Source organism: Ursus americanus, chromosome 34 (assembly GCF_024610735.1).
Source record: "Ursus americanus isolate L20-20 chromosome 34, mUrsAme1.1.p, whole genome shotgun sequence".
In the NCBI taxonomy this organism is placed as follows: Eukaryota; Metazoa; Chordata; class Mammalia; order Carnivora; family Ursidae; genus Ursus; species Ursus americanus.
The window spans coordinates 24,881,941-24,895,562 of record NC_142160.1 but is presented as its reverse complement, the minus strand read 5'-3'; the positions used below and the strand labels follow the sequence as shown (position 1 = coordinate 24,895,562).

Genomic DNA, 13,622 nt, shown 5'->3' with positions numbered 1-13,622 from the left:
GTATTATAATTCTTACAAAAATGTATACAGAAGCCTAATATATTGGAATAATAAGCATTTACAGCAGTATCTAGAGCTATGGCAACATTTCTGTGGATTCTTAACAAAAACATAAGTGAGTACACAATCCATATCATGTACTATATGTTATGAACAAAGAAAAAAAAAACAAACAACGTCCTTGGGTTCAAAGAACTATTGTTAGTGGTATTATAAGACTCAAAGGATTGGGTCTTTTAAAAACCTCAGGTTGTGTTACAGAACTATAAGCTTATCCTCTAGGTAAAGTTTATACTCTATCCCTACTTGGCCACCAAATAGGATTCTCACATTTTACACATCTTTCAAAAAGGAACTCTCCCAGTGTTTACCATGTTGCTAAATGGCACCCCCATCCACCCACAGTTACTCTGGCTGAAAACCTGTACCTCAATTCCTCTAGATTTTTTCTTTTCTTTTCTTTTAAGACAGAGGGAGAAAAAGAATCTCAAGCAGACTCCATGCCCAGTGTGGAGCCTGACGCAGGGCTTGATTTCAAGATCCTGAGATCATGACCTCACACAAAAGCAAGTTGGACACTTAACTGACTGAGCTATCCAGGTGTCCCTCCTCTCATTTTCCCATGCCCTGTATCAAACCATCAACAGACCCGACGTTCAAAGTCTCATCTAAGCGTAACTCCCATCATTCACTGCTATCTCTAGTGAAGTCACCACCCCCTCTCACTTCCACACCTGCCTCACACAGGTCGCCCCCCCTTCCATGCTTGTGCCTGCTACAATTTATTCACTGCCAGAAGCCAAAGGGATTGTTTTAAAATAAGTCATTTCACATCACCTCCTACTCAAAACCTTTCAATTGTTTCCCTGCTCACAGGAAAATCCAACCCACATGAACTGATGCCCACCACCAATTCCCATGCACCTCTGGCCTCCCTCTCCAACCTCATTCCCTTCCACCTACCATTCTTCTCCACATTCACTGCACTGCAGTCACACAGGCCTTCTTGTCATCTTTCGGACACATCAAACACATTCTCCTCTCAGGATCTCTGTACTTGCTGATCCCTCCCCACAAAGTTTCTTCCAAAGATTTTCAGAGCCCCAGCCCTCCTTATATTCCAGCCTCTGTTCCAGTCTCAATTCCTCATACAGAGACTTGCCTGGTGCATTCTCTCTAAAACAGCACCCTCCACCATTCTATATGCCCTGTCCCTGCTTTACTCTTCTTCACAGAACACCTGACATTTGACACATTGACTATCTCTCCCAAGGAATGCAAAATCAATGACGTCAAGGCTCTGTTGTATTCACTGCTTTATCTCCAGGACTTAGAATTGTACTTGGCACAAAGTACTGTTAAAAAAATATTTGTCGGAGCACCTGGATGGTTCGGTAGGTTGGGTGACCGACTCTTGATCTCCAGGTCCTGAGTTCAAGCCCCATGCTAGGCTCCACACTAGGTGTGGAGCCTACTTTAAAAAATAAAAAATAAAATGCTTTAAAAAAAAACTAAAATAAAAAATATTTGTCAAGTGAATGATGACCTACTGTGGGGCAGGGCCATGCCTGGTCATCTTCCTAAGTAGATCAGGTTGACTACAAGACACCTGGGGGAGTGGTAGAGACTATGGCATGCTGGAGAACAAACACTTCATGTAAAGGTAGCCACCCACTACTTACCCTACTGAGTAATCAATGCAAGGCTAGTGTTTTTCAGAACAACAACAACAACAAAATCTAATTTAATGTAAAATCCTCCAATTTTTAAATGTTACTATTTTTTTAAAAATTAAGTAAGCCAACACTGTGAAGACAAAACACTCCAGTAAGCCCTATCTATGCACTGCTTTCCACGAGGAGGCTAAGGGAAAGCATTTATGTGATACAGTATCACAAGTCTGAGTAATAAATAGTTGCCTCAGTAACAAGAACTTAATCTAAGTCACTGGAGGCCTGAAGCAGAGGAGTTATATAAATAGATGCTACCATTAAAAGATCACTCTTAAAACCTTGTAGATTTAACAAAACAAAAGTCAAAGCCAAACCAGGGAGACCAGATACTGGACACCACCCAATAAATGCAAGCAGGAGTTGATGGTGATTTGGATTGAGATTGTAACTGGAAGTGATGAGAAGTTGTTGAAAGCAGGATATATTGAAAAGGTAAAGCCAACATGATGTGCCAATGAAGTGAATGTGGGATACAAGGTGAGTTGTGCCATCAAGGATCATTTTTAGGTGTTTGGTCTGAGGAACTGGTATATGATGGTACAATTTATTGACATGGGGCAGACTTCCAGAGGAGTAGGTTTAAAGACGGAAATGGAGCACAATTTTAGTTATGTTAGGTTTATAATTTCTTTAGTTATCCAAGTGAAGATTTCAGGAAAGCACTTGTATGAGTCTGAAAGTCAGGGGAGGAATTAAGACTAGAGATATAAATTTGGGCTTCATCAGTACAGAGCTGGTATTAAAAGGTGCAGAACTAGAGAACATAAACTGAAGCAGAAGGTACAGAAGAGCCCACGAGTAGTCCCAGCATCTAGAGAAGCAAGCACAAGAAATGGGCTAACCAGTGAGGAAGAAAGAAAACCAAGGGACGGCTGTACCAGGAAGATGAGGAGAAGAAACTCTTTCAAAGAGAGGTCAACTCTGTCAAATGATACTGGTGGTTGGAGAGGGAGAGGTGAGAACAATGGATTTAACAAGATGGATATTATTAAGGACCTTTTTAATACCAGCTTCTGTGCAATTGTAGAAAAAGAATGTCCAATAGGAGCATTAGAAGAGATAAGAAAAATAAATATTAACCGCTCATTCAAGGAGTTTTTTGCACAGGATAGCAGAGAAATGACACTAGATATAAGGAGCCATGGGATCAAGGGAACTGGGTTATTTTAAATTAAATGATATTTAAGCATGTTTATATGCCAAAAGAATACTGTAGGAGGGAAGGAGACACTAATAATGCAATACAAAGCAGGGTTAATGACTGCAGCAGGCAAGAGGGGACAGAATCTAGAACACAAGAGGAGGCTGAGATTAGATTGTCAGGGTGCTTGCATTTTCACAAGACAGAAGGCAGATGATGTGGGTACCAACACAGGTTAGCACACATGATCGTGAGAAGATGGGGTACTGTGACCCACATCTGATTCCATCTAATATCTCATTAAGGTACAAGGTAAGCTGATAAGAGAGGAGGGTTGGCAATGGAGGTTTTGAGAAGTAAAAGATGTGGAGAAATCACTGAGAGGCTGTTCAAGAAAGCTTACCATAGAAGGATAGAGCTGTCTCTAGTGCTGAGTGCCCATCTGAGATTTGCAGTCCTAAAATTAAAGTGAGAAAAGACACACAGATGTGGGTTTTCTGTAGCACCCTTCTGCTGTTTGGGTGCATGCAGCAAGTAGGCAGATGGCTGGGGTTTTGTCATATAAGTGACACATTATGATAAGATGAGAGGGGCAAGGGAGTGAAGGGTGTTTGAGAAAGAATGATTTCACCACTGGACCATGGAAATGAGGACATGACAGAAGTAACGGAGAAAACTAAAGGAGCAGCATCTGGGAATTGGAGTTCTCTGTGGAACTGAAGATAGCAGGAGTTGTGGAATCAGAGTAAGGAAGCCAGAAAAGTGGCAGCTATCAAAGGGTAATATTTTTGAAATCAAGAATTTGGAGGTATAGACTAGTAAGGAAAATTTTCTCACTTATTCATTTCTGAACGATTTTCAGACCACACAATGATGGCTGGTATAGGCTAGAAACCCAGGGGTACAATGGCAAAATACAATCACAGCCACTACAGAGCCTATTATCCACTGAGAGGATGAAGACGTCCTGAGAGGTAGAGCCCCATGTTCTTTATTGTATTTTACAATGTCTTTAAATACTGCCAAGATATAACTGCAGAAAGGTATCAAGCGGGGTATTCAGAATTCTATAAAACATAGCATTTAAAACATGCAGCCCCACAAGGAAATTTGGAATAGTAAAACATTTACAATCATAACTGTAGTAGAACACCCAATACCAGTACTAAATGTGATTCCAACCAAACCAGTGATCTTGATTGTACTAATAATGTAATATTCAAATAAAGTGAAATTTTTTTCAACCCCTTCTAAAATAACAATTACAGTATATTGGTACGACTTATTACTGCTCTAAAATTTCATTTCACAGATAAAGTACTTTGCATAAAGATTTCAGGTGCTCCTGAAATGACTTGATTCATTCAACCAAACCTGAGTACCTTCTACAGACTGGATACTGAGTAACGCAGCAAAGCTACAAGTAAAGGTAAAACATGCCCACATATGATTCAGATTAAGACTTCAAACAATTTAAATGTCCACTGGTAAGTGGCTTGTAATTTAGTGTATGTACAATGGAATACAAATGATAACATCAGCTAACATTATTAAGTATTTACTATATGCCAGGCACTGTTCTAAACATTTTACTTGTATTAACTTCATTAACCCTCAAAATAATGCTCTGAGGTGGAACGATTACAAACTACATTTTATAAATGAGGACACTGAGGCATAGAAACTTAAATCCCCAAACACCACAAAGCATATAAGTGACAGAGAAAGAACACAAACTTAGGCGATATCGGTCGTCAGAGGCTGTACTTTTTAAACTTTTATTTTGGAAAAAAATTTCAGAATACAAAAATAGTACAGAGAAGTTCCATATTCCTCCCCCATATTCTTCAAATAACATTTTACCACATTTGCATTATCATTCTCTATACTTTTTCTTACACATTTGAGACTAAGTTATAGACTGTGATGCCCCCTTACCTCTAAACACTTCAGAGTAATTTCCCAAAACCATAAATCATTCTCTTACATAACCATGGTACAGTGATCAAATTTGGAAATTCATGTCTCTTTAATGTGGAGCATTTCCTTGGTCCTTATCTTTCATGCCCTAACATTTTGGAACAGTAGAGGCCGAAGTTATTTTTAACAGTTATATCCCTCAATATGGGTTTGCCTTATGTTTCCCCAAGATTAAATCCCATTTATATCATGTTTAATAGGAATGCCACAGAAGTGATGTTCTGTTCTTCTCCTGGAGCACTGTATCTGGAAGCACATGATGTTGAATCGTCCCATTACTGGTGAGACTAAGTCTGACCATTTAGCTAAGGTGGTATCTGCCATGTTTCTTCACTGTAAATGAAACATTTTCCCTTTGTAATTAATATTTTGTGGGAAGATACTTGGAGGTTAGGTACTGTGCTTGTTATACTTTTGTTTACTAGTTTTAGCATCCTTTAATAATTCTTGCCAGAAATAATTATTCAAAACCTGTACTCTTAACATGACCCTATGCAGCCAATAAAAAACAATGAGGTGGCTCTCTACCTACAACATATTGGTACACACAGAAATCTATTTTCTATTGTCTGTGGTTTTTAAAAAAGTTGCAAATAGTTTACATAATTCCATCATGTTAAGTAAAATACACATGTATACATATTACAGAAAATATTTAGAGAAATACACACCAAATGGGTAACAGTGTTTACTCTTCGCCAGGCAAACCAGCACTTTTATTTATTTTCATATTAAAAATATGTTTGGTTGCAAATAAGAGGAAAATCCAACTACAGTGACTTATGCCAAATAACAGGAATATCAGAAAGAATCTTTCTGCTTCACCATCCTAAGCTCTGAGGCTTAGATTTACATATTTACAAAATGAAGCAGGACCTACCTCCAAACATCACATCCATGTTCAAAAAAAGTAACAGGAGAAGGGGTGTACAATACCATTATTATTCAAACTGGCATACTACTGAGAGTAAAAGGGGATGCTATTAATAACTACACTAGGATAAAAGGTGCCAAGTAGGACTGTTCCATGCAAGCCAGTATGTAGGCACCAGCTGTAACAGAAGAATATGCTAAGAAGGGAGAGAAGAAAACTGAAGTCTGTATAGGCAAGTCAGGAGACTGGGATCCAAGTCTAAAGATAAGTAGGACTTTTCCCTAAAAAGGAGAAAAGGCATAAAAGCCAGGCGGAGCATCCTTAGTCTCCCTCCCACCCTCATCCCGCACAGCAAAGTGATATATGCCTGTCATTACAGGTGCAGAATACCCAGCAGCACCTGCCGCAATGCCTGGCACTAATTAAACAAATTAATTAATTAAATAAACAGACAGTATCAGTCACAGATACTTTTTCTTAAAGAGCCAGATAATATATATTCAATGCTTTGCAAGCCAAGTGGTAAAATGGAGATATGTAGGTACTTCTATGACTACTTAAATGTAACTATTTAAAACACAAAAAACAGGGGCACCTGGGTGACTCAGTCCATTAAGTGTCTACCTTCAGCTCAGGTCATGATCCCAGGGTCCTGGGATCAAGCCCCATATCAGGCTTCCTGCTCAGTGGGGAGTCTGCTTCTCCCTCTCCCTCTGCCCCCCCTCCAAGCTTGTGCTTGTGCTCTCTCTCTGAAATGAATAATCTTAAAAAGAAAATTTTTAAAATTTTTTTTAAAAAACACAAAAACCATTCTTAGATCCAGGGCCATAAAAAACATAGACAGTGGGTTGGGTAGGCCTACAGGCTGCAGACTGCCAACCTCTAGTTCACAGGACTTTGTGACGGTTTAGATGTGAGGTATGAGAGAAAGAGAAGAGTCCAGGATGACTCCAAGGTTTTCGTTCTTCACAACTAGAAGAACAGAGCTCCATTTGCTGAGACTGAGAAGTATACAGAAGAAGAAGTTAGGAGGCAAGGGGAAAATCAGCAGCTCCATTTTGGAAATGTGAAGTCTGAAATAGACATCCAAGTGGAAAATGTTGAATAGGCAGCAGCATATGGGAATCTGAGACTTAGGGAAGTCTATAAAGTCTAAGCTGAGGACACAAACTTAGGCTTCACTAGCAGAGACAGAGTGTAAGTCTATGAAACTGCATGAGATCATCAGGGCAATGAGTACAGACAGAGAAGAAGTGTAAAGACTGAGCCACACCAATGTTCAGAACTGTGCTGACCAATATGGCCACCACACAGCCAATTTAGTGAGCACCTGAAATGTGGATAGTTCAAACTGAGATGTGCTGTAACATACATACTACACTTAGAATACGTGCTACAAAAAACCCCCATAATTTTTATTTAGATTCAAGTTAGTTAACATATAGTGTATTATTAGTTTCAGGGTAGAGTTTAGTGATTCATCAGTTGTATATAACACCCAGTGCTCATTACATCAAGCGCCCTCCTTAATGCCCATCACCCAATTACCCCAACCCCCACCCACTTCCCCTCCAGCAACCCTGAGTTTGTTCCCTATAGTTAAGAATCTCTTGGGGTGCCTGGCTGGCTCAGTGTGTTAAGTGTCTGTCTTGATTTCTGCTCAGGCCATGATCTCAGGATCTTGATATCAAGCCCCACATCGGGTTCTGTGCTCAGCGTGGCATGTGCTTCTTTGTCCTCCCTCTCTTCCCCTTCCCCTGCTCGCACGCACACGCTTTCTAAATAAATAAATCTTAAAAAAATAGTCTCTTACAGTTTGCCTGTTTTTACCTTATTTTTCCTTCCCTTCCCCTATGTTCATCTGGTTTTATTTCTTAAATTCAGCATGAATGAAATCATATGGTATGTGTCTTTCTCCGACTTATTTCTCTTAGCATAATACACTCTAGTTCCATCCACATCGTTGCAAATGCCAAGATTTCATTTTTTGATGGCTGAGTAATATTCCATTGTACATACATATACACCACATCTTTTTTATCCACTCCTCCGTCAATAGACATCTGGGCTCTTTCCATATTTTGGCAATTCTCATTAATATTTTATAAGTGATTATATATTGAAAGATTATTTTAGATATACTGGTATACATAAAATGTTACAAAAATTTCACCCACAGGCTACTAGAACATTTTAAATGATGTATATAGCTTGCATTCTGTATCTACTGGATAGTGTTGGCTTAGAGAATGAGATGATAAATTAAGAACCAGTGAAGCAGGAAACCAGGGAAAAAGAGCATCTTAAAAGCCAAGAAAATAATTTGTTTCAAGTATGGACTCCATGTCAAAAATCTAATGACTGATCAAGTTTAAGACCAAATATTAACCAATGGGTTTAGCAACACTGACGTCTTAGATGACCATGACGATGAAGTTTTGGTGGAACGCCATTCAAAGCCTGACTGGACTGGATTCAAGAGAGAATGGACACCTCTTAAGGATTCTGGCTGAAAAGAACTGCATAATATGGGGCAGAAGCTAACGTTATGTTATGCCAAGAAATGGTATTTTTAAGACTGAGGAAGAAAAGCCATGCTAACATGCTGATGGGAATGACCCAGTACAGGAGGAAATTCATTATGCAAGGGATAGAGGGGAGAACTGCTAGAGCGTTTTTAAATACAAGACAGGATATGGAATCCAATGTACACGCAGAAGAGATCACCCTCAGATAAGAGAGAAGGTTCATCTAGACAGACAGAAGGGCCAAAGAACATAGAGCACCTGTGCAGGTAGGTGAGATTACTTCCATTTATTTAGTGCAGTAGGAAGGTCGGTTTTGCTCAAGTGAGGATGATAAAAATGTCAGAAGTCTGAGAGGGAGACTGAATAACCTAGGGAAGGAGCACTCATGGCCCACTTGAAGTTAGTGGTGATGAACTGAAAGTAGGACCAATCAGTGTGAATGTATTTCTCTCTAGTCACACTGAGATGTGCAAGTATAAAGGCACAGTAGATAGAGGGTTAGACTCAACCAGAATTGAGGTACAATAGGCAAGAGAGGAAGACTGCTGAAAGTGTAGGCAAGGGAGTAACTGTAATGAAGGAAGATGGATTTAAAGTCAGAAAAGAGAGTCAAAAGGTAATGACAGTAAAAAAGTGATGTAATAAACTGGAGTCCAAGTAGGGGTGAACTGCAGGAGTCAGAACACAAGCAACATAGAAACAGGTGGTAGTCTGAGAATAGGACACTTCAAACTGAGATCAGTAAAGGGCTGTAATGACCAAGTCTAAAGTATAGTCATTAGAAAGAAAAATCCTAAAAGTTTCCAAAGAGAAAACATGGGTCACATATAAAGGATCAGGATGGCAACACTAAAATTAAGAGTCAGTGGAATAATGCCTAAAAAATTCTGAGGAAAATGATTTTCCAACCTAAAAATCTATTACGACCAAACTTTTAATCAAGTGTGAGGGTAGAGAAGACATTTTCAGACATGCAAGCTCTCAAAAAACAATTCCCTCCCTGTCTCTCCCCGTGGAACTGGAAATGCTGTACCATACAAAATAATAAACTAAGAACAATAAAGGCATGAAATCCAGATAACTAGAAATCTAACAAAAAAGAAAGGAAATGGAATTCCCAGGAAAATAGTGAAGAGAAACCTGGGATCACAGGTGTAAAGTGGACCTAGAAGGAAACTGATCCAGCCTGAAGCTAGAGAACAAAGGAGCTAAGAAGAATTTCAAAAAATGGATAAAGTGATAGACTATCTGATTATGTTTCATAATAATGGGAAGGGAAGAATCAAGGAGAAGTACACAGAAAACTAAGCAAACCAAAAGGTGAAGTTATCACCTTCAAGAAAAATAAAAATTTGTATGAGAAAGGAAATGTACACTTACACCACTCTGGCTCATCTGTCATTAGTATTTATTAGTATTTATACAATCACAGTAATGTCAACACTGAAATATAATGACTTAACCAAAACCAAATTACTACTGGGGTACAGGACAGGGTAATATGTGAATGACAGTTATATGCTAAAAATGTGCTGACACTTCCCAGCTAAAAATGGTTAAAACTGTATAAAATTGTATAAAATAACTGGATAAAATTATTTATACCTAGAAATAAAAATATAAGTCTATTATCCAGAAATATGAAAATAAACAGTGGGGAAAAAGCTAAACAGAATTTAATATTATAATGGAATGAGTAAAGAAAGAACTGAGAACTACAATTTTCCATTTTACATCCTATGGGCTACTTGATTTTGCATAATATGTACAGATATTATTACTTTTATTAAAACACACACTCCAGGAAAAATTTTCAAAGAGCAAAACTGAACAAGACCAGATTACCTACTTTTAAAATGGTAACTAACTGGTAGTCAAGTGGAGAGTGCAGACACTCTTGCAAGAGCCTAAATCTAAAACTGACAAAAGCTCAAACTAAAGCAGGAACAATGGGAGAAGGAAAAGCAGTATCTGGATTCAAGACACTTGCAAGGTAAAAATAAAAGAATTCAATTAGATAACCCTGTAGATACCATTCTGCAAGATGCAGAATGCAAGAGGACCAGCGGTTTGATGGGGAAGCTGTGGTTCCCATTTTGCACATGTATACAAGATATTAAGAAACACACATGTCTTCAGTTCAGGAGTAAAAACAAAGCAGAGATGCATCTGAGGGCAAAATATGCCAGCACCCAGGAACTTCAGAAGCAGCCATTTCAAAGAAATGATTGATTTATTACAGTTCATTCTTACTTACTCATTACCAGGTCTCTTAAGGACTTTCAATAGCCAATCAATTCTTTTTCTAATTATAAAACCAAGACAAACTTATCTGGAAAAATCTGAAAAGTTCACAGAAATAAGAAAACATAATTTTTCCAGCCCAGGAGCTTTATTCATATTTCTTTCCAGTCTTCTTCTCTTTAAAATTTATTTATTTGAGAGAGAGACAGCGAGCAAGTGCGTGCGTACACACTGGAGTGCACAAGGTGGGGTGGGGGAGAGGAAGAGGCTCCCCAGTGAGCAATGTGCCCTTCTCTGGGCTGGATCCCAGGACCCTAACTAAGATCATAACCTGAACCAAAGGCAGACACTTAACCGACTAAGCCATCCAGGCACTCCCACTTCCCCATGACTTTAAACACTGTTTTCACTATCACTCTGTATAATAAATTATGTGTAATAAATTATCCATAATTTACTTCAAGCAAACCCTAATGGTGGCATTTTGGTTGAAGCCAACTTTCACTATTAAAAACTGATTAAAGTGTCTTTGCGTAAAGTATCACATTTCTAATCATTTAAGGCTGAGTTCTAAAGATGAATTAATTAGTTTCAGCTGTGCTAATGCATACTCCCACTAATAAAAACCAAATGACACCTTACTGCATCCTTACCAGTATTGAATATTCTCAATTAAAAATACATTTGGTAGTGAAAAGTGAACTAATTACTTTAACTATAACTCTTGGATGACACTAAAACTAAATTTTTAAATGTTATGGCCATTTATTACCCTCCTCCATGAGTAAGCTGTTTACTTTACTGCCCAGTTACTCATTTGGGCTTCAGTGTTATGCTTTACTTGGAGATCTTAACACAGAAATACAGATTATTTTTGTCACAGAGATTTTTCCAAAAATTTTTCTATCAGCTTTTTCTTATTGGTCTTTTCCTTTATAATTTCTCCCATTTGTAAATCCTTCATCCAGAGAATATGCAGAATTTCAATTATAATTACTTACATTACAAAAATTTATTTTCATTTACTTTTAAAACAAACTCATCTAGGCACATAATAAAAATTCCAACAACACAAACAAGTATATCCCAACCCTCAAGATTCCAGTTATCTTATGTATGAAGATTTAACTACTTCCCATTTTAAAAAAGAAAAAAAAAATGGTAGTAATCTATACATACCTGACTTATTTTACTTTATTTTGGAGGTCTAATCTTACTTGGACACATAAACCTACCTCCTTCTTTGTAAAGGGTGCATAATACCCCACTGTATGAAGGTAGCATCATTTAACAAGTCTCCTATTGATGGACATTAAGGTAGTTTCTAGACTTTGATTACTATAAACAAAACTACAATTAATGTCCTTGTACCTAAATCTTTGTACACAGCACAGATCTATTTGTAGAATAAATCCCTAAAGGTGAACCTGCTGAGGTAAGTCGTCTACACTTTAACTTAAGGTATTACCAACTGCTCTTTCAAACAGTTGTATGAGTTTATGAAACCATAAAGATGTCTGAGTCTTGCTTACCGTGGAAACCTGAGTCCTGACTAATAAATGTGGGGGGCATGCTAAAGTGAGATAATCATCATTTTGCAGCCATCACAGTGAAGATTAGTCCAAGCAAGCATCAGTGGATGCTAAATCTAGGGGAAAGATTTTAATGAGCAGGATATTTGTATGATCTTAGAGAGTTTCCCTATGGAAGGCTTATTACATGCCGGGGGAGAAAACAGTAGCCATACAGTAATCAGAAAACACCTTGGAACAAAGTAACATCACCACTGAGGGGGCAGATGCATACTGTATGCCTCAGCTGTGACACCAGAAGGAGGACACAGTATCACTTACATTGTATTCCTGACTGCATAATCTAAATGTAATCACAAGGAAAAACACACAAACCCCAAGTGAGGAACATTCTATTAAAAAAGACAAACCAGGAGAAGCCTGTGTTCTCCAAAAACATCAATGACATGGAAACAAAGAAAGGCCGAGGAACTGCTGCAGATTAAAGGATACTAAAGAGGGAACTAAATGTAGGACATGATCCTAGACTGTATCCCGAACTGTAGGGGAAAAAACGCTAAGAAGGACATTACTGGGTCACCTGATGAACAGAATATGGAGAGTGCAGATTCACTGAGGTTGATAATTGTACTGTACTTGTGTATGAAAGTACCTTTTTTCTTAGGAGATGCACACTGAGAGGTGTTTGTGGGGAGAAGATCATAACGTATGCAACTTATTCTCTGCCGGTTCAAAGAAAAAACATACATACATGAGAAAGAAATTGAGAAAGTAAATGGGACAATGGATAAACAGCAGCTGAATCAAGGTTGGGGATATATGCTGTTCTTTGTGCTGTCACTGTAACTTGTTAATTTGAAATTAAAGATTAAAAAGAGGGAAGCAATGACTATTCATCACACACACACACACACACGTCTCATCGACAGGTACATTATACAAAATTTCTAATCTTTTCCAATAATGGGTAAAAATGGCATCTCAGTTTTAATCTGCATGTCTCTTAAGTTATGCATCCTTTCTCATGTTTAAAGGGCGTTTCATTTTCTATAAACTATCTTCTTTTTAACAACTTTTTTACTTAAAATATTTATCTGCAATTTATTTTAATGTTTTCATTGACTGAGTGTTTGTATCCCTCCCAAATTCATATATTAAGTCCTAACACTCAATGGCATAGTATTTGGAGGTGGGGCTTTTGGGAGATGATTAGGTCATAAGGGCAGAGCCCTCATGAATGGGATCGGTGCCCTTATAAAAGGGACCCAGAGAGCTCCCTTGCACCTTCTGCCATGTGAAGACACAGTGCAAAGATGGCCATCTATAAACCGAAAGGGAGGCCCTCACCAGACACTGAAGCTGCTGGTGCCTTGATTTTGAACTTCTTATTCTCCAGAACTATGAGAAATAAACTTTTGTTGTTTACAAGCCACTCCACCTATGGTATTCTGCTGGAATAACCCAACAGATTAAGGCGGATAAGTTAATTTTCAAGGGTGCTAACCAACTACTATAGCACTGTTTGCTAAATAAATCCTTTCTCTGCCCTGGGATTAGGATTTTTTTTTTTTTAAGATTTTATTTATTTAT

The 13,622-nt window shown here is 38.2% G+C and overlaps 1 protein-coding gene across 5 annotated transcripts in view; it reads right to left on the bottom strand.

Annotated features, from left to right (window-relative positions):
- The window catches only part of NAA35 (N-alpha-acetyltransferase 35, NatC auxiliary subunit), a 96,222-nt gene that overhangs the window by 64,138 nt on the left and 18,462 nt on the right, over positions 1–13,622 (bottom strand). The gene's annotated exons all lie outside the window — the stretch shown is intronic.